The 26,759-nt window shown below is 39.7% G+C and overlaps 1 protein-coding gene across 6 annotated transcripts in view; it reads right to left on the minus strand.

Moving 5' to 3' along the window:
* Positions 1 to 26,759, minus strand: part of kirrel3b (kirre like nephrin family adhesion molecule 3b) — a 1,066,676-nt gene that overhangs the window by 171,128 nt on the left and 868,789 nt on the right. The gene's annotated exons all lie outside the window — the stretch shown is intronic.

The raw sequence follows: 26,759 nt of genomic DNA on the forward strand, positions 1-26,759 counted from the left end.
AACATACATCGAAGAACATTAGCACTTCAGGGGCTACCTAGGTGCAAACTCATGTTTGATCTTAATGACTTAGTACCACCACTGACACTTTAGAATAGGTGCTACCTATAGGTCATCTTGTTTGTTTATCACAATGTCCCATGTCACATGTTGCTCAGACATGCAAGTAAACATTTCATTGTACTCAGTTTACATGATAATACTACTACTACAACTACCGCTTCTATTACTGCTACTACTACTACTACTTATACTACTACACCAATTCAGTTAAACTCACATAGTAAAAACACAGGTCATAACAAAGTCGATGAATATTGCAGTGCTGCATTGTTCTTCTTGGTGCCAGCCCAATGGATTATTGCTCTTTTATATACCTGTTTTAGATACAGTAGCTCATTGTCCTTAGAAGGACCGCTTGCTCTTGTCACGCTAGTTAGAATTTGCATGAATTTGCCAGGCTTGGCATTTTTATAGGATGTCTTGCAGCTGGCAGTAAAGCTGCTTATTTGAATGACGGAATGTCAGTTTATTGTGTTGATGACTCATCACTGATGACATCCCAAGGCTGATGCAAATTGCCAGTGCTATTAGAATATTTTGTTTGAAAGTAGAACGGTTGGAAAGAAAGAATATTAAAAACTCTAGTCAGAGAAAATAAAACTTTGGGGTGCCAGGGCTGCAATACAAGGTGAGACACAAAAATAACCGGACTGGGCTTGGGGCTTTCCTGGAAAACCATCTGGAGGTCGGCCAGACGTGAATCATAGAACTATATCTCCTTCTACAAACTCTCTCAAACCGCCGACCGGCTAGTTATATCCTCTGAATATCACAGTCAGTATGTGCACAACAATCACTACACGAGTTGCCACGATAATGTCGGGTAAAACAATACAGCGAATCAACATCAAATTTCTCACAAATTTTCTCTTTTTCCATAAAGCACTTTTTGACTGATAAAAACATTCCTGTCCTCGATCATCCTCCCTGTTCGCTCGATTTAGCTCCCTGTGATCTTTACTTGTTCCTGAAATCAAAAGTGACCTGAAAAGAACACATTTTTCTTCAATGGATGAAGTTAAGACAGAAACAGCAAGCCTGTTGAAGAGCCTCAAGTAAGAAGTCTTCCAGCACTGTTTCAATCAATGGAAGATACGTATGGAGCAGTATAGAGATCGGGAGGGGGAGTATATAGAAGGTGACAATGTTTAGAATGCTGTAATTCATCAATAAATATATTTTTTTACCAATCCAGTTATTTTTGTGTCTCACCTCGTAGACAGAAATTTAATCATGTCTTATATAATCATATTCTTTTACTTCTTATACTTTCTCATGTCTTTTTATTTTCATATATTCAATATGTATTATAACTTGATTTTATTTTATCATACAATATAGTTGCATGGTGGCACAGTAGTCATTAATGTAGGATTTTCATGTTCTCCCTGTATCAGTGATGGTTCCCCTAGGGGTGCTCCTGTTTTGTCCCCACTTCCTCAAAGGCATACATGTCAGGTAACCTGGCAGTTCCTAATTGGCTCTTTGTGGGCCTGAGTGCACCCTGTGATGGATTGGCACCATCCTCTAAGTACTAATGGGATAGCTAGTTGCTCATTGTGACTTTGAATTGGATTGAGCAGGTTTGTGAATGTCAAGTAATTTTGTGATGTATCATATTTTGTAATGACTTAAAGGTTTATTTGAGAAGTATCCTGCTGAAGTCAAGACAGTTTTAGGCCTCCAGCAGATCGGAGCACTTCAAAACACTATGAGGCCCGGAACCGCTTTGTATTCATGTGAGAAACACGACGACGTTTACTTTTACCGCTTGTGTAACTGTGCACTTAAATAATTTACTAATTGGATTCAGTAGACACTTTTATTGGGATGTGTTGCTTTACCTAGACAATTGATTCATTTTATTTTTTCTCACAAAAAATAGATTTATTGACTTCTGAAAACAAATGTGTGTGTGTGTGTTGTATACTAAACTGCTCAAAAAAATTAAAGGAACACTTTGAAAACACATCAGATCTCAATGGGAAAAAGAAATCCTCCTGGATATCTATACTGATATAGACTAGGTAATGTGTTAGGAACGAAAGGATGCCACATCGTTTGATGGAAATGAAAATGATCAACCTACAGAGCCCTGAATTCAAAGATGCCCCAAAAATCAGAGTGAAAAAATTATGTGGCAGGCTAGTCCATTTTGCCAAAATTTAATTGCAGCAACTCAAAATTGTACGCAGCACTTTGTATGGCCCCTGTGTTCTTGTATACATGCCTGACAACATCGGTGCATGCTTCTAATGAGATGACAGATGGTGTTGTGGGGGATCTCCTCCCAGATCTCAACCAGGGTATCACTGAGCTCTTGGACAGTCTGAGGTGCAACCTGGTGGCATTGGATGGACCAAAACATAATGTCCCAGAGGTGTTCTATTGGATTTAGGTCAGGAAAGTGTGGTGGCCAGTCAATGGTATCAATTCCTTCATCCTCCAGGAACTGCCTGCATACTCTCACCACATGAGGCCAGGGATTGTCGTGCACCAGGAGCCACTGTACCAGCATAGGGTCTGACAATGGGTCCAAGGATTTCATCCTGATACCTAATGGCAGCCAAGGTGCCTTTGTCAAGCCTGTAGCGGTCTGTGTGACCCTCCATGGATATGCCTCCCCAGACAATCATTAACCCACCACCAAACTGCTCATGCTGAATGATGTTACAGGCAGCATAATGTTCTCCATGGCTTCTCCAGACCCTTTCACTTCTGTCACGTGCTCAGGGTGAACCTGCTCTCATCTGTAAAAGCACAGGGCACCAGTGGTGCATCTGCCAATTCTGGTATTCTATGGCGAATGCCAATCGAGCTGCATGCTGCTGGGCAGTGAGCTCAGGGCCCATTAGAGGACATGGGGCCCTTGGGTCACCCTCATGAAGTCTTTCTGGTTGTTTGGTCAGAGACATTCACACCAGTGGCCTGCTGGAGGTCATTTTGTAGGGCTCTGGCAGTGCTCATCCTGTTCCTCCTTGCCCAAAGGAGCAGATACTGGTCCTGCTGATGGGTTATGGACCTTCTATGGCCCTCTCCAGCTCTCCTAGAGTAACTGCTTGTCTCCTAGAATCTCCTCCATGCCCTTGAGACTGTGCAGCGAGACACAGAAAACCTTCTGGCAATGACACGTATTGATGTGCCATCCTGGAGAAGTTGGACTACCTGTGCAACCTCTGTAGGGTCCAGGTATCGCCTCATGCTACCAGTAGTGACACTGACTGCAGCCAAATGCAAAACTAGTGAAGAAACAGTCAGAAAAGATGAGGAGGGAAAAATGTCAGTGGCCTCCACCTGTTAAACGATTCCTGTTTTGGGGGTCATCTCATTGTTGCCCCTCTAGTGCATCTGTTGTTAATTTCATTAACACCACAGCAGCTGAAACTGATTAACAACCCCCTCTGCTACTTAACTGACCAGATTAATATCCCATAAGTTTCATTGACTTTATGCTATACTCTGATTAAAAAGTGTTCCTTTAATTCTTTTGAGCAGTATATATACTAACAACAAGAGACACGTCCATTCTGTGGTTTTGCCTTGGACACCAAACTGAGAGATCTCGATGGTAGAGAAGTTTAATAATTGCTGAATACACACGTCTCAAAATTACTGAATCCACTGGTTTGAGAGCAGAAACTAAAAGGAATTGAAATTGACATGAGGGGCATGTAATGTAGGCGCCAGTATACCATAGAAACTGGGGAGTGGCTCTTGGAAGGTAGGCAGAATCAAAAAAGATGCCACTGACAGGGGTGTCATCTTACGTGCCTCAGAATATCTCAGGTTGATGAATCTGTCCGAGGCTTCAGACTGTCTTGCCTGAAGCTAGACTCTACTGATTTATTCTACTTCTATTTTATTATGCCTTCATTTTATCATGTTATATTGTTTTTTTCAAATAATTAATGCCATTTCTTAAACTACAGCATGTCTATAACATACACCCTGGCATAAGTGCAATCTCTGTTCAAAGCTGCAGTGCCCAACAAAACAAACTTCCATTTGAGGGTGAAAAAGACAATCTGTCTACTGAGGCAATTCAACATCATTTCGAGTGACACTGATAAACGTTCTCTATTTCTAAAGACCCGAATCTGTGAACCTTCAACTTTTATAATAGGGCTTCTAAAGGCATAGAGAAAATTACTGATTGAATTTGTCATGCCACCACCTTCCTGCCGCTCGCCTTGGATGAGCAAGGCAGCAATACTGCAAGTAGAATATGTCCGAGCCTTCATAGCTAATCCCTGTATTTACACATTTTACTCCTTCACCATGGCCGAGTTTTATGCACATCTACAGAGCAATACAGTATGAGTCAGTAGCAGGAAACACTTCAAGCTTTATGAAAGGGAAACAGAGAGTCTGCTCTGTCATGGTGAGTTACAAAGCTGATCTAATGAAGTGCACAGATGCAGAAACAAAGTCAGAGCTACAAAGGCGTAGTAGGAACTCAGCTCAGTGGGTTCAGAATGTTGTAGCATGAATGTCGGCAGGCTGTCAGTGATCTGAGTATGTTATAGCAGGCTGACAGAAGCTGCTGCATTTACAAGGTGGAGCAAAAGATTATGTCTGAGATTCTGGTGATAATTTCTATATAAGAATGTGCGCAGATATTTATTTACAAGCTCTCTCCTCCAAGAAGGAAAGTCTCATTTTAATGGTGCTGCATTGCGAGCAACTGTTCCTATTTGATTTGCTTGTTTGCTCTTCCATTTATTCATTAAAACTACACAGCTTTCTGTATGTGCGCTGGTATTCCTCAAGGAATTTCCATAAGAAAACAGATCTTTGTGAATGGGTGCTTTTTCTACTTTACAAATTGCTAGTTACCATGGGAGAATAATCTCTCTCTCTTCTTTAGAGGCTGTGGGGGGAATGTACAAAAACATAGATTGATTAATTAATTAATCAAGTCAAGGGCACTGGTGTAGATCAATTAACTTATTTACTTTGAAAATCCTGAGGTGACTGTCACAAGATGTATGTGGATGTTTAAAGTCGGGATGAAAAATCCATGCGAGTAATGGGTTTATTTTTTCCTTTTTTTTTGTGTTTTTTTTTAAGATCACTTGCAATGAATTTTTATAAGCCGAATTTTTAAAGGCAATATGTTTTGCTAGAGCTTTAAAAATGGGTGCAAAATGTTATTTGTGAGAAGCCAAATACGCTATTAGACACAATAAATGAATACCAGGAGAATTAATATTTTATATGGGATAACCTTCTAAAATTGCTAATTACAAACTGGAGTCATTTACAATATGTGTCTCAATATGTAACAGAAATATTTTAGTAGTTAATAACAGAGGACAAGTATGCAGTCAAATTAAAAAGATCTGATACTGCTGCAGTGCATTATGAATGAGAACTATAATACATGTACTGTATCTAATAACTAATTGTTCAGATTTTGAAATAAATCCTTTAACAAAGCACTCTTCTTCTAGTCATCTGAAACCACTTTTCCATTTGAGGCTCATGAGAAGCTGGAGGTTGTCCTGGCAGCATGAAGTTCAAGGGTAAACCATCCCTGGATGGGATGGAACTGTAGACCACTAATAGATGCATCATATACAACAATATTCACCTTTTTGGGTCAGTTTAGTACAGCAATTGTATAATTTTGGGATATGGAAGATAACAAGATAACTCTATCTGATACAGATAAACTGCCATTCAAAAAGTGCCCAGGCTCTGAACTGAGCCTAAATACAGGGTGGTGCAGGGAAATGGGTAATTTTCAATTGACATTCAATGCACGAATAAACACATTACAAAATACATTTAATGATGACATGTACTGTACATGATATGCAATTAATGAGGGCAATCAATATTCATTCAACCTTCATTTTATGTTTTGAAGAAAACATCATGAAGGTGTTGTCCATTTCTCCGCACACATTCTGATTCCTGTTGTGGAAATTCTGCATTGCTCGATGTAACGTGTCAAGTGGAACGCCAGCGATTTCCGCTTCAATCCTCCTTTTCAGTTCAGCATTGGTTGCAGGATGTGTGTGGTACACTTGGCATTTAACATGTCCCCACACAAAAAAATCTGGGGCCATGGAATGTCACTGTTGTGTGAAATAACGCGTCTTCCAAAGAATCGTCGAATAGCTGCCATCGATTGTCGGGCAGTATACGTAGTGACTCCAACTGGGGACTTCTTTTTTAAGGCTGAATCCAATTCTTCATAGTTACGCACCCATGTTGTAATCTCATGAGCAGATGGGACACGATCATGACATCCTAAACTGGAAATTCCCTTTGCGCGGCAGTCACACTATCACCATTCTCATAAAAGGCTTTCACAGCGAATGCTTGTTGAGCACCACACCACTGCTCCATTATAACTAATGGCAAGGGGTTCTAAACGAGATTGCATTGGTCCCAATCAACTGGGTCGCCAACATCTAGTTCCAAAATTTCCAGGTTCCTTTCAACACCCTGTATTTGTGGCTCCGAATCTGCAGTACTAAACGCTGTTTCATCAAGCCTTCTGAAAAATTCATGAATAGAAACAGAATAGCACCACGTTTAACACTTCCACCTCACAGAATCCTGGGTATGAGTTTTGGTCCTGGTATCTGTGTGTGCACATTTATGAACTTTGTGTGGGGTTTCCTTAAACATCCCAAAGATTTTCCTTTTAGGGTAACTGACTAAACTACAGTGCATCCGGAAAGTATTCACAGCGCATCACTTTTTCCACATTTTGTTATGTTACTGCCTTATTCCAAAATGGATTAAATTCATTTTTTTCCTCAGAATTCTACACACAACACCCCATAATGACAACATGAAAAAAGTTTACTTGAGGTTTTTTCAAATTTATTCTCCCCAGATCGCTCAGTTTAAATGGCTAGCCAGCTCTAGGAAGAGTCCTGGTGGTTTCAAACTTCTTCCACTTATGGATGATGGAGGCCACTGTGCTCACTGGGACCTTCAAAGCAGCAGAAATTTTTCTGTAACCTTCCCCAGATTTGTACATCGAGACAATCCTGTCTCAGAGGTCTACAGACAATTCCTTTGACTTCATGCTTGGTTTGTGCTCTGACATGAACTGTCAACTGTGGGACCTTCTATAGACAGGTGTGTGCCTTTCCAAATCATGTCCAATCAACTGAATTTACCACAGGTGTACTCCAATTATGCTGCAGAAACATCTCAAGGATGATCAGGGGAAACACGATGCACCTGAGCTCAATTTTGAGCTTCATGACAAAGGCTGTGAATACTTATGTACATGTGCTTTCTCAGTTTTTTTTATTTTTAATAAATTTGCAAAAACCTTAAGTAAACATTTTTCATGTTGTCATTATGGGGTGTTGTGTGTAGAATTCTGAGGAAAAAAATGAATTTAAACCATTTGGAATAAGGCTATAACATAACAAAATGTGGAAAAAGTGATGTGCTGTGAATACTTTCCGAATGCACTGTAAATTGGCCGACCCAGTGAAAGTGAATATGTCCTAGGATGAACAGGTGTTCTACTCAGGATTGGTTCCTGTCATTCTCCTGATGCCCTGAGAAACCTGAGATGGCTTAAACAGGTTGTCACACACGTGCACATGGGAGGCCGCTAAAGGGCTTGAGTGAACACAGTTCGGAGGCATGCCGGGATGTGGCAGAGTGCACTGACTGTTTTTCTCTCTTGCCTGTAGACCATTCCCGGGGGATTCCACTTGGCTCTCTTGACGTCACTTCCGGGACTGAGTCAATGGAGGTAGACCTTACCAGCTCCGGCCCCTCTGATGTCACATCCGGGTGTGATCCAATGATCGAAGACCACGTACCCGATCCTTATGACCTCACTTCCTGTCTTCCCCTTTAAAAGCCTGCCCCTTTTCCCTTTTCCCTCAGTCTTGTCTTGGACTCGTTGTATGCACTTCAGTGCTGTACCTTTATAAAAAGAACGACTTTGCAGCCAGGATAAGAGATTATACGGGTGGCTGCCCCAAACCTTTTCTTGAGTATGTCATGTGACATGGTTTAGAAATGCACAGATACAATATAGATATTCCCATCCTCACAGCTCAAAAAAAAAACAAACTACATAAAAATCAGCCCATGCACCATCTCTGAAAAATTTGAACATTTTGCCGTCATTGTGGGTGTTCTTTGTGTTTTCCGCTCTCCTCCCACACATCAGAGATGTACCTGTTAGGTTGACAGCTGACTCTGCATTTGTCCAATAGGAGTGAGTGAGGACAGGATTGTGTGAATCAGGTCTGAAAAGGCCTTTGGCTTCTGCCTTGTGGTCAAACATAGTGTTTCACCATGAGGCTGTAAGTGAAAAACCACATATGTATGTGGACTTCTGGTGTCCTAATTGTCTCCTAATTTAAATATTCTTTGTTTTACTCTACATCATACATTAACTGCAAAAATGCACTTTTTACATCACTTAATGTTGCTGTCTTGCGGTTAAGCTGAGAAAAAATAACACTAAAAGGTGATTAATGAACTTACCTGATCCAAAGACATTAGTGCAAATTTTGTTAAAAGTAGCATTTTCTTTCCTATATTATTATTTGCTACACTGAATGTTTTGTTAGAGCATCAAATTACCTTTGAGGCATTATGTGTAATTCTGTTTCACATATAATTTCTAATGTCTTAATGTGAATAAATGAAATGGTCTGAGCTCTGGGGTGTAATTCCATGGAAACAGAGGAAGATGTACTATCCAACCATTCTGATTTTTTTCTTTTACTTTTCTAAAATGGATCGCTTGCATCAACCTCGAGGGAAATTTGAAATTGGACAATTTAAAGCTGCTGATCAACCAAATGAGATGAATGAGGAAAACTGCAGGACTTGTAGAAAAAACACACATATATACAATAATATTTTTATTCTTATGACACAGAGATGAATATGACACTGAAAAAAATGTTCAGAAAGAAATTACTCTGTATACAACTTCATTATATACTACACACATATATGTATATACTGATTAGCATCCTGGTTTGGAGTTGCACACCCACTTGTGCTGTTTGCATGTTCTCCACTTTAAATGAGTGTCCTCCAGGTGTGACTGTGTCAGATGCAGCTGGGATAAACTCCAGTTCCACATACAGTACAAAAGAAGTGCAGAAGTGCAGCATGAAACACCTCTGCTGTGCAACACTCAATATTCTTGTGGCACCACTTGACAACACAGCACTCAAGATTCCTGCTGATGTGTACTCATTACCGGTCAAATAACTAGAGCAGAGGAGAAGACCACTCTGGTTTTTCAAAAAATATATGTGCTACTGTAAGGAGCTGGAAATAGTCACTTGGAACTGCAAAGCGAGAGCTATGTAACAGTGCTGACAACATGCATCGGCCTGGGGATGACATTCCATCTTGAAAATGAGTTAGCCACAGGGCAGCCTAGAAAAACGGTAAGCCAGCCACAGTTTATGAATTCCAACTAGTTCAGCAACAGTGAAGCAGCCATCTAAGGGCAGTTACCAAAAACAGAGATGTAAAGAGCAGGAATCCATTGGCACTCAGTGCTGGTGAGCAGCAGCATGGCCCCACTATATATTTTATATTATTTTTTACCTGTATATTTTATACAAGTAAAGCATAGGTATCAGAGATGAGGAGTGAAATCCACAGTCTTACCCAATAGGCCACACTGCCTACCTTCCAATACCAAGCATAACCATTACGCCTTAAAGGATTGGTGGTACTCGTTCACGTATATTAGTACTTAGAAGGTAACCCAGGAGATCTGATGCGTTATCTAACATTAGGCCACCTTACTATAGGAATTATTAACACACACACATACAGTATGGGCGGCACGGTGGCGCAGTGGGTAGCGCTGCTGCCTTGCAGTTAGGAGACCTGGGTTTGCTTCCCAGGTCCTCCCTGCATGGAGTTTGCATTTTCTCCCCGTGTCTGCGTGGGTTTCCTCCGGGCACTCCGATTTCTTCCCACAGTCCAAGGACATGCAGGTTAGGTGAATTGGCGATTCTAAATTGTCCCTAGTGTGTGTATGTCCAGGGTTTGTGCTCTGTGTTGGCTGGGATTGGCTCCAGCAGTCCCCTGTAGTTCGGATATAGTGAGTTGGTTAATGGATGGATGGATGGACACATACAGTATATATATATATATATATGCACATACACGCATATACACACATATTCTTAAAACTATATTTACAAATTTATGTTTTAAGACAATATAAAAATCAAATAAATACTGAAACAACAGAATTTCACAAGCTATGTTACTTGTAAGGTCCTGTTTTCTTGATATCTATTAGGTATTGAATCTGACTACTTTGTAAGAGTAAAATCACATATCAATGAATTATGTGTGAAAATGTAAGATTTGGATAATCCAAATACAGTTCTATTTATGTGGCCTTGTTCCGGAGTATATAAATTTAATTAAAGGGGAAAATGATACAGCCATAGCTAACTGGACAAGGGCCAGCTGTTATGCTACAGTCCTGGATTTTGCTCCGGCTCAAGTTGATTTTTTGATTATTTATTCTTTTTTCTATTACTTGAACATAATTTGTTATGCTCTTAATTTTGTTTCTGGTTTTGCTTTGTCTTTGCATTTTTGCAATATTTAGATTTTTTTGATATGACGTTTTCTAATTATTTTGCTACTGTGTGTCTTGTTAAGTTCCAATGTACTGTAAATGTAGTGTTCTTTGTGATTAGGCCTATCGCCTTCATGTGACGACTACCGCAGCAAGTATTTAAGGAGACGTTGATGATCTTTCTTCAGCTTCGGCATTGTATCCTTTTGAGTCTTACAATTTCATTTGTGATTTTTGAATAATGGATTTTGTGATTTGTCTGGTTTTGATCCCTGGCTAATAGTAATTTTCTTGTATTTTGTCTGGATTTGTTTTAGGTTGTGCATTTAGGCAAAAGTTATTATTGCTCTATTTATGCTCGTTTTTTCCTATTTCCTATCCTGTATCCTCCCTTTTGTGATTTTTTTTTATTAATAAATTGGCCTATAAATGTCTTTATTTAGTTTTGTGGATTTGAGGTTTCATGGTTTTACTCTTCCCCATTTTGTTATTCTAACAATCATAACCATTTTGATTGTTTTTGAACTTTTGTATTTTTGTACTTCTGGGCCTGTACAAGCTGAAGCCTGCATTTTCATCAGCGGCTAGGCTGCCTTGGCTGAGGTCAAATCCAGTGGCCTAGGCCTGAATTAAGGGCAGTAACAGAAACTTTTCTGAGTGAGGTCAGGTTTGATCAAGTGATGGTCAGTGTACAATGTTTTCAAATCTGTCTAACAAATAGTTTGGTTTATGTTACTAGTCATAGACATAAGGAGTTGTTCTTCCAGGTAGATAGGAAGATGTTTCTAGAGTGGCAACATGGAAGAGAGGGTATGGTGGCATATTTCACACTCCATTCAGTTAATCGCTGTTAGGTAAAACAATTAACAGAGTTATATTTTAGGATTCCTTCTTCCATATTCAGAATTATTCATTTAAATCATAGAGTTGCGATAAGCATGGATTCTACACTGCAAAAAGTGCATATGCAAAAACTAGACAAAAAGGACTTTAAATGGGAGTTGTTTTGCTTTTATTTAGCAAAAAAATCTGCCAAATGGAGTAAGCAAAATTTACTTGACACAATTTCTTAAAGTAAGAAAAATAATCATAAATATCAGTAAGTCAGTCAGTCATTATCCAACTCACTATATCCTAACATAGGGTCATGGGGTCTGCTGGAGCCAATCCCAGCCAACACAAGGCACAAGGCAGGAACGAATTCCCGGGCAGGGCACCAGCCCACTGCATGGCATCATAAATATAAATTTTTTGATAAATCGATAATTCTTACAACAAGGAAAACAAGATTTAATGTCATGATACTTTTCACTTGCTTAGATTTCATTTTTTGCAGTGTATTACGACAAACTGGATCACTAAGTGGTTTGGGAAGAGCAAAGCCCATGAGCGGAAGACTCTGCAGCGTGTAGTGAGGACTGCAGAGAGGATCATAGGGATCTCCCTTTCCTCAATTCAGGACATCTTTCAGACACGCAGTCTGCATAGAGCATACGCCATTTTGAAAGACGTCTCTCAACCATCACACGCACTGTTTGACTTCCTGCCATCAGGTAGAAGATTCTGCAGTATTACAACCAGCACAGCCGGGTCCTGTAACAGCTTCTTTCCTCAAGCTGTCAGACTTTTGTACTCCTACATGTCCCTCAGTACCATATCCCTATAACATCCCCCCAGTCATCTACTGTCACTCTGCACTTTAATATGGATTTTGGGTATTGTTCCAGCTTTTTATTTCTGCATCTTTAGTCTTGTTATATTGCATTGTTGCACTGGTTTTAGTTACTCTTATGGTTACGTCAAATGTTTATTGTTTTGCATATGCATTGGGAATTGCAAGGAACGATATTACCTTCAATCATATGCTATGTATGTGAATGAATGACAGCAAAAGTGAGCTGAGTATTTTAACGCCATTATGCATAAGCCAGAAATCAACCGTGCATTAGACTCTAATCCAGTGCAGGGCACAGCTGCACACACACCCCCAAGCTCAATCTTGCGGGGCCGAATAAGACTTGAAACATGGCAGTGAACAGAAGTAGCAAACACAAAACGTACAATAAAGTGGCTCAGCCAGAAGTTAAATCCAGCTCTGGAAGGCAGCAGGGCTAAGAATAGTGCCATTGTCAACAGACTAAGTTACTCCAAGACGAGGTTTCTTAAAGATTTCATATAAAGATTACACATATTTTCCCAATATTTTATTCCCTAACAAGGTTGTTTTACATAATATGCTACTTTGTAACCAACTTTTTTCGCCTTAAAGCTAGGTCTTTAATTTTCTGGCAGACATATTGCTGTTCTTCACTTCCTGCTCTGCCTCCATATAACAAACAAACAAACAACAAATCTCACCAGGAAAAAAAAAAAATGAAAAATTAAGCCTCTGTGCAGAATTCATGGCCTTAAAACAAATGGCAAGCCCTGTGGGACAGTGAACAGCGAAACAGTCGCAATGCTGGCAACTAACATGCGCATACTTCCCTGGGCTGCATGACAAATTGCATCTGATTTCTTTACACATACAAGAACAGGGCTCCTAACCAAAACAAAGCAATATGTAACCATTAGCGGCTTCTGCATAAACTGTTTTTCCTGCTAGCTATTTAACTATAATTAAATTATCCTGGTCTGCTGGGATTTGATCAAGGAGTCTCCAATCTTTAGTGTGAGGCACTAGGGACTAGACTGCCATGGCGCCATGTGTTAGATATGCTTGTGTCAGCTGAGGTATGTGCTTCTATTTTTTTCTCAATTAGGAGCTATTCATTAAATGTTGAACTATTTTCATGTAAAACTGTGTTTCATTTTTGGCTACTTTGTTCCACTGAAATCTGAATGCATAATGGTGTAAATCACTGACAAGTGTTATAATGAGGTTAAAATTACAACTTGGAGTACTTGACGGTTTTACACATTTAAAGCTTCCCTGAGCACTACTTGACCCCTAACACATGAATGGGCAAACCAATCTCCATCAGATTGGCATTCCTATAGTATAACAGTCTTGAAATACTAGAATTTTATTGAGGGAGGAAAAAACTGCTTAATAGCAACTTTTCTTACTTTATTTCTTGTCGATAAACGAACCCGTAAAGTTCCATTTTGAAGCAAATTAAAAAGTATAAGAGCATTTCCAAATGTTTCGGGTCTGTAATTATTATATGTTTATTGTGGAGAAAATCCTTGCTGGGTCATTAGCAGTGTGGATAATCTGGTCTTAGTATGTGTTTACAGTAACAAGATTAACTTTTGAGTTTTGAGTTTGCAGTGCCTCCCTAGCAGCAGACCAAGACTAAGATGAAGCGCAGCTGCAGTGAGCTTCTGGGAGACGGAGAAGGGGAACCAAGTTGTGTAGTAACTTAGAGCACCTCGGGATCAGGTTTAATGGACATAATGCAGGGGGTAGTGTTACATAATTAATTTCTTTCATTTGTTAAAGCTTGGCACATAATGCCAATAATATAATCTATGTACAGTAATGGGAAATGAGTTTCAGACAGACAATTATATTTCAGATTTGATTATAACATGTACCTTTCATCATCAACACTTTCTGTGTAGGGCTTTCTGAGCCTTTTCATATGTGCGAAGTGAACAATATCCACCTTAATAAAAAGATAAGTGTCTGTGTGTCCATCAGTGTGTCCGTGTGGTTGGTATCTCTCTGTGATTTCAAAAGATGGTGCATCACAAACATTTGTAGTAATAAAATGCATTGCATTTGCCATCACAAACATTAACACTGCTTTTACAAACCCCATACCTAATGGCATATAACAGAGACATACACATTGTGCATTAACAGTGAAGTCTATGTTGATAACTTAGATATCAACCCATCTTATATGAGTAGCACAGCTAGTTTACAATAACGACTGTCACACTCATTTGAGCTAATGTAGCTTAACAAATGCTATCATTTTTTATTATGTTTACAACAGGATGTGCTCTCTCACTTTAATTCGACGGGAGTGTATAGCAGCACTTTAGAGAACAAGAGACATTAATTGCTGGCATGCCACCTTTAACAGACAATCAGATAGCCAGCTGAACAAACTGAGGAGAAACACAAGGTCAAAACAAGACAAGCTGCGGATTAGTTAAACTTGGTTAAGATCTTGTTGCACTGTTCGCTGAGACAGCACCTACAGACGTCAGGAATATTTTATTATTATTCCCGTACAACTTAGTCTGGTATTGATCTGCTGCTAGTTCAGCACTATTCCAGATACACTGCAAATGACTCGATGAGTTACTTAATTTTCCTACTGAAACTGATTGTACATAAGAATTCATTCAATTTTATATATCTATACTAATAAAAGGCAAAGCCTTCACTGACTCACTCACTCACTCACTGACTGACTGACTGACTCATCACTAATTCTCCAACTTCCCGTGTAGGTAGAAGGCTGAAATTTGGCAGGCTCATTCCTTACAGCTTACTTACAAAAGTTGGGCAGGTTTCATTTCAAAATTCTACGCGTAATGGTCATAACTGGAACCTATTTTTTTGTCCAGTCCAGGGTGGTGTTTGGCACAAACTCAGCGAAACTGCAAGAGAAACTTTTAAGTGCCGGGTCTTAGCTAACATTAAATACAGCCTTGGACATCACACGAGATGGCACCAGCACAGCTGGGAACCTTCAATGCATGTACACCGAGCGGCTCACGTGAACTGACGCAGTGCACAGACAAAAAGCAACAGTTCCAAAGAGTGCTGAACAAAAAACGAATTACACAATTGAGAAGGCAGCAAAAAAATATGAAGCGTGTGACACATACAAGCATATTCATAAATGCAGCTACTGCGGAAACAAAGCACACGGTGGAAAAAGTCAATGTCCCGCTAAAGGAAGACAGTGTAAAAAAAAAACCCGTGCATGCAGTGTGTCACGTCTCAGATAAAGAGGAAGACGAGCTGTTTATTGATGCAGTAAGAAATGAATCGATGAATGAAACCTGTCATCTTTACAACAATTGACAAACACGGAATGTAACTTGAACACAACACATCCTACAAATACGAACCTGATTGAAAGAAATAATGATAATCAAATCCTTGATGACAGCAACACTCATAACACTCACAAAACAATTACTGTATATTGACAGTCATGTTACGTTATTTTTAAAATGTTCCCTTTTCTTTTTCATAACTTTTTTAACACACTACTTCTCCACTGCGAAGCGCGGGTATATATATATATAGTGTGCTTGGTTGGAATGTAAGGCGAATTTACTCTTTACATTTCTATGGTGAAGAAAAATGTATGCAATGATGCCTACATTTAACTTACATTCCTACCAAAGATATTTCTGTCGACTAAATAAAAATTCCTTCTATTTAAAATTTAAATAGAACTTGAACAGATACGATAGTTCATAATATCCACACAGACTTGCACGTAAGAGCGGGAGTCATCCGTTTCTGGAAGCTGAACAGTTTTCCTTTGCTATATTAACCTCAAAATAATTCTTAGAATGAAATTTGGATTCCAACTTTCGGACGCCTAGACACAGTGTTACTTATTATACAGTTACTATTGTTCTTTGCGCTGTGACGTAACTATAACGTTGTTGTGTTTATTGTTAACCGAAGATTTCAAGTTAATGCTATCAATTTTACGTTAAACAGTCTACTTAGTAATTTAACTCTGTTTTTTGCAATATCTTGGGGATTCTTGCCACTTTATTATTGTTCGGTAAGTGCCAGGTAGTAAATTTTTTACCTTCAGAGTTAGTTGTACAGTAAAAATTGATGGCTATTTAAATGGTTATCCTTAAAGGTAAAACTAAAAGGATGTTTAGAATTTTTAAAATCCTCGTTATTATTATTCATGTTCAATAAAGGCTGGCTGGTTGCGTGGCAGGCAATTAAGGCTCCTTGGTCGGTCCGAGTGCGCATGTACGGTGAGTGTCGAATGCAAAAGCACCAATGGCGAGAAAAAATAGGCCTTTTTTGCGCTGCGGCATCAGGCTCAATTTCGATCTTAATCCGGCCCTGTATACAGGCAGTCCCCGGGTTACGTACAAGATAGGGACTGTAGGTTTGTACTTAAGTTGAACTTGTATGTAAGTCGGAACAGGTACATTATTTTAATAAATGCTATTCGTGACTGACTGTAACCAAGTACTCTGCCAATGAATAACGGAGTTTCACCCCTCTCTGACCTTTTTATTATTTCTACTTTATTTTCAATGGTGATGGTTTTTCTCTTCTTTACTGTATCACAAGCACTTGCATCAGATTTGTGTTTCAGAGACATTGTTGAAGGGTAAAGACAAAAGGTTAAGATGAGCTCTTCTGCACAGCGCTGTACACGCTATCACAGCAGGAAGGCACCTGTCAACACGTCTGATGTACTGACAAGAGACAACTTCCTGCTATGTACATAACAGTACAAGAAGGCTTGCTATTGACAATGAATGGGGGCGGTGAGGGGCGGTTCCTCACCAGCCCACCTCGCAGTCACCTCCACTAAAGTATGCTGCCTGCAGCGTCTGCCCACCGGGAACGAACATGGTGCGGCCAAAGGCGGGTAGTGAATTGCCCAACCTCCCCCATTTAACAGGCAGCCATCTGAGGCACACTACAATGGTACCCCACACCGCCCCGATCACCCTTAATGGCCTCCATTCAACCACAACAGAGTCACCGCTTGCAGCATTACCAGCCACCCACCGAGAATGTACGGGGCAGCCGTGTGTGGTGGGTGGGCAGTGAAACTGCTTGCTGGCGGGAGCCGCCCGAGGGACACTACACTGCATGAGCAGCGAAATCGCCCCCCCTCCAGCCTCTGTCCAGCTACCGCTTGCAGTGTCCCCAGGCCAAAGATGATGGAGTGGCAGTTACTGAGGCGCATGCATTGCAGCTGCAGCCCCGTTCTTAAGTTGTAGGTCGGATGTCCGTAACCTGAGGACTACCTGTATATATATATATATATATTATATCATTGTTTATTAGGCAATGGTACAAATTACTAACCAGAAGACTTGCCCACTCAGAAGTTTCTCATCTATCCATTCTTCTCTTAACTGATTTTTATACTGTGTTTACTTCCATCAAGAGGCTGCAGAGGCTGGGTTTTTTATGTATACATTTTGACCATGGTACATAGCATCTGAACATACTGAGGTGCTAGTGACAAAAAACAGAGTGGTGAAAACACTACATAATCGCCAGGTGAGGGTTTCTAACAGAAATGTAATACTATAATATGTTCAGAATACAGAACAATTAGTAATTAACTTCTAATGTACATAGAGAAACCTTGTGCAGTGAACAAAGACACTGCTGTCAAGCAGATAGATGGATGGTCCTTGCCACCTTTCCTTTGGCTGCTGCAAACACTAAAGCAAATAAATATAATTTTGATCGGATATGTGGGCATCTTGAGGCATGTAATCAGTATTGACTGCACCCTCATCGGCATAAAAAATTATGCACATGATCTTGCCGTCATTAAATTTCTTTGTTATTAGAAAATAACCGTGCTTCCACTGCTTTGATTATTGTTTGAACTCTAGATGAACATGCAAGTAAAAAATTACTATTGTCATGCATGTGCACCTGGGGATCACCTTCCTGGCTCTGCTGAGGTAAGTAGTATCACGATTGGATGAGAGGGGGTGCTCACACTAGAGAAGCCACCAGGAGAGGGATTCTGACCTGATTCCAGCTCCCAGAGCCAGCCCTGCGCTACCAGTTGGGGTTCTATAAAAACCAGAAAGTCCCCAGAGGAAGTCATCTTTTTTTTGCTCTTGGCCAGAAACAAGCTCCTTCAAGAAACCTGAACCTCCATAAGTTGAACCCTTTTTGTTGAACTGTCCAATGCGCTATGATTTTCTGTTAATAATGTCATTGAATACAGTTTCTGTCTGTTATTTTCTTTCAATTAAACGGGGACAACCAACCAGTTTCTGCCACAACATTTCAAAGTACTCTGTACTCTGTGTGTGTATCAATACTACTATTACTTCTTGTAATCACTATTTGCAAGAATGTTTTTAGAATGTTTTAAACAAATGTGAGATTTTTATCTTGTAAAGAAATTGGGCTTTAATAAGTAAATGAAAAAGAAGTTTCATGTGTTCACTCAGGTGACTTTATATCTAAAACCAGCTCTCCTCCATGGCTTCAACAACGTAGTCGTGAAACAGGACAAACTTTAAAAACAAAAAACAAATAGGTATCGTTAGCTAAGCAGAAATAAGGTACGCTCCAAAATGTGGTGAGAGGTAGACTGACTCGAACAGAGGCTGGCGTGTGAGAGAGGAGGGCCCCGCTAGGCTCCCCACTCCTGACGTCACGCTTCCCCCTAACCTTGGCCCTCAATGAATACATCGCTCCTGGAAGTGAACTATAATACTTAGTGCAACAATAGAAGTCGCAAATTATAAAACAAGTTATAGAAAAAAACCCGATCTAAATTTGTTAAGTAGTTCTTTCATGAAAAGCGAACACACAGATAGACAGATGTTGGATTTTATATGCATTGAAATTAGATTCTGGTTGAAGACCAAAAAACATTCAGTGACATAAATTTGCAGTAATAGAGGAAATCTTAACGTGCAAAAATACCTTATAGTGTCAATTATTATGGAATAAATTACCATTAAAAGGCAAATTTTTGAATTTTGAATTGATGATATTTTGCAAATATATGGTGAATAGTGTTGAACAAATTATGCTGGGCCTGTTATTTTTATAATTGTTCCTATATTCTTCTTATCAAAGAGAAATATGTTTTAAAAGTTTTTAAAGTAAGTGATCTTTGAAAAAGTTAAGTACTTACATGTTAATAAAAGGTGCCATTTTGCTTGGCTTTTCACTACATCCATAATCGCTAACATGCTACAACATCCTAGTACTACATAATCCTTATCTTAAAGAAGCATTCTTTAAAATGCTTATAGTGATCCTCTCAAAACAAAATAATGTGTTATTAAGTGTTACTTCAAAACACCGTGATATGTTGCCACATCTGGGCAATGCCAGTGAGGTGTTCACCGACAAAAGCTCAATAGACATATGCGCCCCGACAAAACCTTGACTGACAAATGAGCGCCGACAAAGCCGCTAACTGGTTTTCGACAAATGCGTGCAGACAAAATCGTCATGACAAAATCGAGAGAGAGGCCAAGAGAGTGGGACTCCCTTGCTGCAATCCTTCCTACATATGCAGGGCGTGATCTTAAGGACTATCTGCGTGCCGTGCTGATGGCATGCCACGTCTCATAATATTGACTTCTAAAATAAACATTATTATATATGCTTTAAACTAGTAATTCATAATTAATGAAACTTTTGCGATTTTGTCGGCGCGATTTAATCGCCGCTATTTTGTCGGCACGCATATGTCTATCGCGCAAATGACGGGTCACACCAGTGAGGTATGAGAATTACATCCAAGCCTATTGTCCTTCTGCCGCCTGGCAACTTAATGTGACAACAGGTGCAAATAAAAAGTTGAGTTTTATATGCAATGAGATGTTTCGATTGAAGCACTATGCTGTTAGTATTAAGCAGAGACCGACCGTCACAGAGAGGATGGGGTTGATCCAAGTTGTATTCTAAATGTCTTGTGTCACATACGTGTGACTAGGAAGATGTTGTATGGACCAAGCAAAGGTAATTCCACGCCAGGCCAGGGGGTGGCGGGGTACGCTAAACCTTCTTCTGTTATCTTCACAGACCAGCCGCGGGAAAACATGTCTGATTTAAAACAGATGACGTCACTTCCGGTTCCGGCGCCCAGAAGAATATCACTTCTGGTTCCAGTGCCTAGAAGATCATCACTTCCATCTACTCTGACTAATGAAGAATATCACTGCCGGTCCCCTTATATCACTTCCTGTCCTATCCCATCTTGACAATCCACCATCAATTCTGTTTTGGACTCGGTATAGAGAACATCTCTGTATTCAAACAAAGAATCTTTTGCATCCAGGAATAATATACGGGTGGCTGCCCGAAACCTTTTTAAGTGTGTCGTGTCATTTCCTTTTACACTTGTTTCCGCATTGTTCCCAGAGCACACTAAGTGTGGGAAACACTGGGAGTTGTGGCAGAAAGTGCACTTAAAGATATTTCTAAGATAATGGACAAATCAAAACTTCATTTGGGTGAGTTAAGGGAGCCTTTATCTGACACTTTCCTCTCAATATAAAAATTCATAAGTGTTTACATGATCCTTATCTCAGAGAAACATGTTTCTCAATGTTTCTTCTTCAGGAAAGTTCAAGTACAATCAATAAATAAATAAAAACTGTACTTTACTATTTAAATTTGATTAACTTCACTTCCTCAGTTGATATTTTTTAACATTTCCTCCTTCATCTTCAAACTTTCAGGAGTTGCCAGATAACCTTATCATTATCTGAATGTTCCAGCATTTTCTTGATATTTTAGGACAGGAGTATCCAAAAGGCTTAAGGTTCAGTTTCAAAAATAACTATATAAATTTTGGTGTGGATGACCTATAAAAAGTATTTATGTATCCATTTACCTCTAACAACAATATCAGGTCAGGTCAGAACAGGTTGGGGAGCATGCACTGATACAATGCATTGCTGCACCCACCACACAACAAAACAGCTCGGGATCCTGCTTGACAACCCCCCAGACAGACACGCAGTCCAGCCCAACCCTCCGGAGATGACCATCTATCTGCTGCAGCCAGGTGTTATGTCGGCATCTCCTTGGCTTGGTCCAGCTGCTCGGATCCTCACAGTGAGGATCACCCTCTGGGAATAGCTCCACATGACCATAGTGTCATAACTGACGCTCCCTCACAATGCAGGTAATGTGCATCATTCGGGAATCCATGAGCAACTGCTCATTCGACACAAAGTCAAACCAGTGGTACCCAAGGATTCTCCAAAGAGACACAGTACCAAAGGAGCCCAGTCTTCGTCTCAAGTCACTGGATAGCGTCCATGTCTCGTCACCATGTAGCAAGACAGGAAGCACCAGGATTCTAAAGACTTGGACCTTTGTCCTTTTGCAAAAATATCAAGAGCTCCACACACCCCATTCCTGCAATCTCATGATCCCCCATACTCTCCCAATTCGTCTACTGACTTCACAGGAAGAGTCACCATAGACATGACGTGTGACAGGGTTATTACATTATACATTTAGCTGACAATTATAAACTAAATGGATTACAAGATCAGGAGATGTTAAACTCATATTACACATATATTTGACAGCTGCAGCACAGGCTGGTTGAGCTGAATTTTTCAGGATTAGAGTTGGAACAGCCTTGGTGTTTAGTTACTATTATCTGTTTACATGATCATTAGCTCATGCAAATAAAATGAAAAGATCTGCATGTTTGAAAATTGTACAAGACCAGTTTAAATGACTCTAACAAAACCAAATTAATCTGTCTCCATCTCTCTTTTGCTTTGTGTTTCTCCATATATTTGATCTTCCTTACAGCAAAACTCTTGTTATATGACATATCCGTGTACCACAATTGCATCACTGGGTTATACCTCTTGTCACATTGACTAAGACTAGTTGTCACCAAGATCCATGCCATAAATGGATTATATCAAAAACTAGTAAAAAAATACTTTCTTTTTTTCAGAGCATGTAAATACCAATTATCCAAAAACAACTGTAAAATTAGTAGCAATCAACTTTTACATAGAAATACAACAATTAACCATGAGGTGAATAAAACATTAATTCTCTATTACTCTCTGCCCTTAGAAATTGACTAATATTGCTTACTTCCTTTCAATCTGTGCACAAGCAAAGGTGAACCAAACTCATTCAGTTTTGTGGCTGCTTATCTCAGTTAGCAGAATTCTTAGTGATTAAAATGGCTGCTTTCTGGACAACATAGTAAATCAAAGTGAAATTCCCCTGTTCTTTATTCAGTTAAACAATTACCTTAGTGTCATCCCCAGTACCTGTCAATGACAGGTAATAGAATAACTAAAAAATATTTGCTCTCTCTTGTCCTACGTGTGCTTTCTGCACCTTTCCTCTGTATTTGTGCATGTGTCTGAACATCTCTTCACTGGAGCTCCCTTTCTCAAGCGCACTCCTGTAAAGCCTGCTTCTCAGATTCTGTCATTATGTTCGAGACGCCTTTCTCCTGTCCTGTCCCATTTTATACTTCCTGTCTTTGATGACGACTCTCCCAGAATACGCCTTTACTCCTCGTTGTGTGTCTTACACTCACACTTCCTTTTCTGTCACATTACCAAAGGACCAACCACTCCAAAGTCAAACTGACCAATCAGATTGCTCTTGGGGGAAAGAAAAAAAAACCTTATTGTTTAATTATATTGTACATTTTTATGTTTTTTACATAATCAATCATCACACATTCATTCTCAAATCTTCTCATTTCAGAATCATCAGGATCCTTAGCCTGCAATGGTGGCAGTGGGCATAATTTAGAGGAACAGGTCAAGATGGGGCACACGTTCATCACAAGGCTCTTTTTATATATAATATATATATAAATATATATTTTAAACAACAACAAATATGGGAGGCATGGTGGCGGAGTGGGTAGTGCTGCTGCCTCGAAGTTAGGAGACCTGGGTTTACTTCCTGGGTCCTCACTGCGTGGAGTTTGCATGTTCTCCCCGTGTCTGTGTGGGTTTCCTCCGGATACTCCGGTTTCCTCCCACAGTCCAAAGACATGCAGGTTAGGTACATTGGTGATCCTAAATTTTCCCTAGTGTGTGCTTGGTGTGTGCGTGTGTGTGTCCTGCGGTGGGCTGGGGCCCTGCCCAGAATTTGTTTCCTGCCTTGCGCCCTGTGTTGGCTGGGATTAGCTCCAGCGGACCCCCGTGACCCTGTAGTTAGGATATAGCGGGTTGGATAATGAATGGAATGGAACAACAAATATATAAACAACATCAGAGAAACAAAGTAATTCTTTCTACCCCTAAACGTGTATGGACAAAAATAAATGCTGATATAACTAAATCCCAGACATATCTGTATAACCACACATCATCCATCATCAAGCCTCATTCTCTTCCCTTCTCTAGGATGTGAAGGGTGAATGGCAAGTAGAGACAGAAGGAGCTTAAAACTGAAAAAAAAGCTTAAAGCTAAACATTTCCAGGCATATTAGAAATTGTATTCTCAGTCCTTATTTGTGTAGTCAAGTCAAACAGGTCAAATTATAAAACAAACAAACAAACAAAACAAAACCTCCATAGCAGACCAATGGATGCTCACAATTTAAGAAGAAACATTTTCAGTCCTGAAAGTCGTTCCAAATAATTAAGATTACAGAAGTGGATGTGCCAGTGTTGATGTGTCAAACAATAACGAAGTTTTCAGCTTTAAGCTATAAAGATCTTCACATTTATGTTACCCAGAAAAAATACTGATAAAGGATAAATTAGAGGTGCCAAGAAAGATAAATAGAAAGAAGCTTTGAATGTAGAAGCACTGGTGTAGCAATGGGTTGTGGAGATTGTGCAAAGCCCAAGAGCCTACATGCTAGGGGGGCCCACTCTGGGCCATATAGATTTTTTCGAAAAATTTGTAATAACTAAAACAGTGCTTTCACAGTCTCAATGTAGTGGCATCAACGATCAATATCTTGTTACCATCAACTCTAACCTCGATGGCTTATGGCAAATTGTATGATGCTGCCGATCCTCTCATTGAATGCTATAGCACCAAATTTTCACTGGCGTTTTGCGCTCTATTGTTGTCATTTCATGTATGTTTTTAATCCATCCAGTCGACCAAGTCGACTGTTTCAAAGTAGCTGAACTGTTGCTGATAGATCACTGTGCACCGTTGTCTTCTTTCAGCGATGTTTGAAAGTTACATGTTACTGCTGACTATACCAGTGACTGTTGCTGCGTGTGAATGATCGTTCTCCAAGTTAAAACCCATCAAAAATTGCCTCAGAGGCACCATGTTGTAAGACAGACTTAGTGGCTTGGCAGTACTCTCAATGGGAAATGAGCATACAGACAACTTGACGTGTCAAACATTGTTGAGACTTTTGTGCAACAGAAGGCACGCAAGCGAGCATTTTAAGGTACTAGCGATATTAGAAGTAATATGATTTGTGACTTGTCAGCGAGTTACATTTTTTTTAAGCTTTAACAGTTTAACAAATATGAACCATCACACTCTCACCCAGGCCTATAGAGGACTGATGGAGAGCATTCACACTGTAGGCATCACTGTCTGGTATGGGAACACCACAGAGGCAGAGAGGAGGGCATTGCAAAGAGTCATAAAGACTGCGGAGAGCATCATAGGGACAATAGAGTCATAAAGACTCTATGTATGCACATCGTGGTCGGAAAAGAGCAGAGGGAATTATCAGGGACTTATTCCATCCAGCTCACTCTCTGCTCAGACACAAAAACTGTATGTACAATCTGAGACACAGCAGAGCGGACAGCATCATCACTCACAGAACAAAGTTTTTCAATAGCTTTTTTCCCACCACAGTTAGACTGATGGCAAAACAAATTTACTGAACATGTGAAATAACCCCACACTACTTCACTTAACTTGTCACTAAACTAAACTGCTAAAAACACATTACTTTAACATGGCTTTTCCATAACTTCATTTTAGTTTAATCCTGATGCTCTGTATATTCAATTAATTATCATTACTGTTCATGGTGGCTCCAAAATCCATACTAACCCCTACTCTCTCTTCTCTTCTTTTTCCGTTTTTCTGTGGTTGCGATCTGAGCCACCACCACCTAATCAAAGCACCATGATGTCCCTACATTGATGGATTAAAGGTCAGAGGTCCACGTGACCGTCATCATCAAGTCCTTCCATGAGAAACCTGAATACAATGAGGACTGATCATTTATGTTAGGTAGAATGCCTAGAAGGGGCTGGGCGGTCTCATGGCCTGGAATCCCTGCAGATTTTATTTTTTCTCCAGCCGTCTGTATTTTTCTTTTGTTTTTTCTGTCCTCCCTGGCCATCGGACCTTACTTCTATTCTGTGTTAATTAGTGTTCTCTTATTTTAATTCTTACTTTGTCTTTTTTCTCTTTCTTCATCATGTAAAGCACTTTGAGCTACATTATTTGTATGAAAATGTGCTATATAAATAAAGGTTGATGTTGTTGTCGTCATGTAAATGATGAGTGATAAATGTGAAATATTTTAACTGTGCAATATCTGCAATATAATTGTATAATTTTTTTCGTGTAGATATTACCACCTTTTTGTGCAGTGTTGGTACAATTCATAGTATGTATTTTATTGTTTATTTATTTATTTTTTGAAATGTTTACTATGATGACTCTGAAAGAGCTCTGCACAAAAATTCCAATGTGCTTTGACTGTTGGTTTTATGCACAAATGGCAAATAAAGAAACCTTACCTTACCTTATCTGTTTTATTGTGTACCGTGGTATGGCTTACTGTGCATTAGTATCACTACTGTGAGGATTTGTGAGCGTCACCACTTATGATGTCCATCTTCTCAAAACTTGCGTAAAACAGGTCAATTGTAATAGTATCCTGTAAGGCAGTGTTGTCGTTTTAATTTGTTACAAATTGAACTTGCTTCATTTCATAGCACAGAACAGATTTTACTTTAGCTTACGTTATATTTTAATCATCTTCTTCCACAAAGTTGTCTTGGAAAAGTAAACAGGTCCACATTTTACATATATGTCTGTACTACTACTACCCTCACCTCCCACATTCCATTCCCACAATTTATTTTATTTTTGCTAACTTATAGCGGCTGTAATAAAGCAATTTAAATTTCATTTAGAGAGCTGGTTTGTTTGTCACCAGTGTGTGATCTGACAGTGACGCGGTTGCGGACACCACAGCCCACTTGGCCTCTAGGATCTAGTTGTGAATAAATTACTAATAGTTATGATACACAGGAGGGGTCTTCCTTAGGGAGCTGCACAGGGGCCTTCAGCAAGCTAGCAACGCCACTGTCTAGAAGGTAACAAAAAGTATCAGAAACCTGCAACCAATAGGGCTAAACAGGAGGGCAAATTCAAAAACATTTCAGAGAAAGTGGCCAGCTGCCCTAAAATGATGGAGAACCGAATGCGGAAACATGTGCAGGAGTTAAGCACAGTCTATGAAGCCACTAAAACTGCGGAAACGGCTAATTGTGTTCTTTT

This window comes from Polypterus senegalus, chromosome 9, assembly GCF_016835505.1.
Source record: "Polypterus senegalus isolate Bchr_013 chromosome 9, ASM1683550v1, whole genome shotgun sequence".
NCBI lineage: Eukaryota > Metazoa > Chordata > Cladistia > Polypteriformes > Polypteridae > Polypterus > Polypterus senegalus.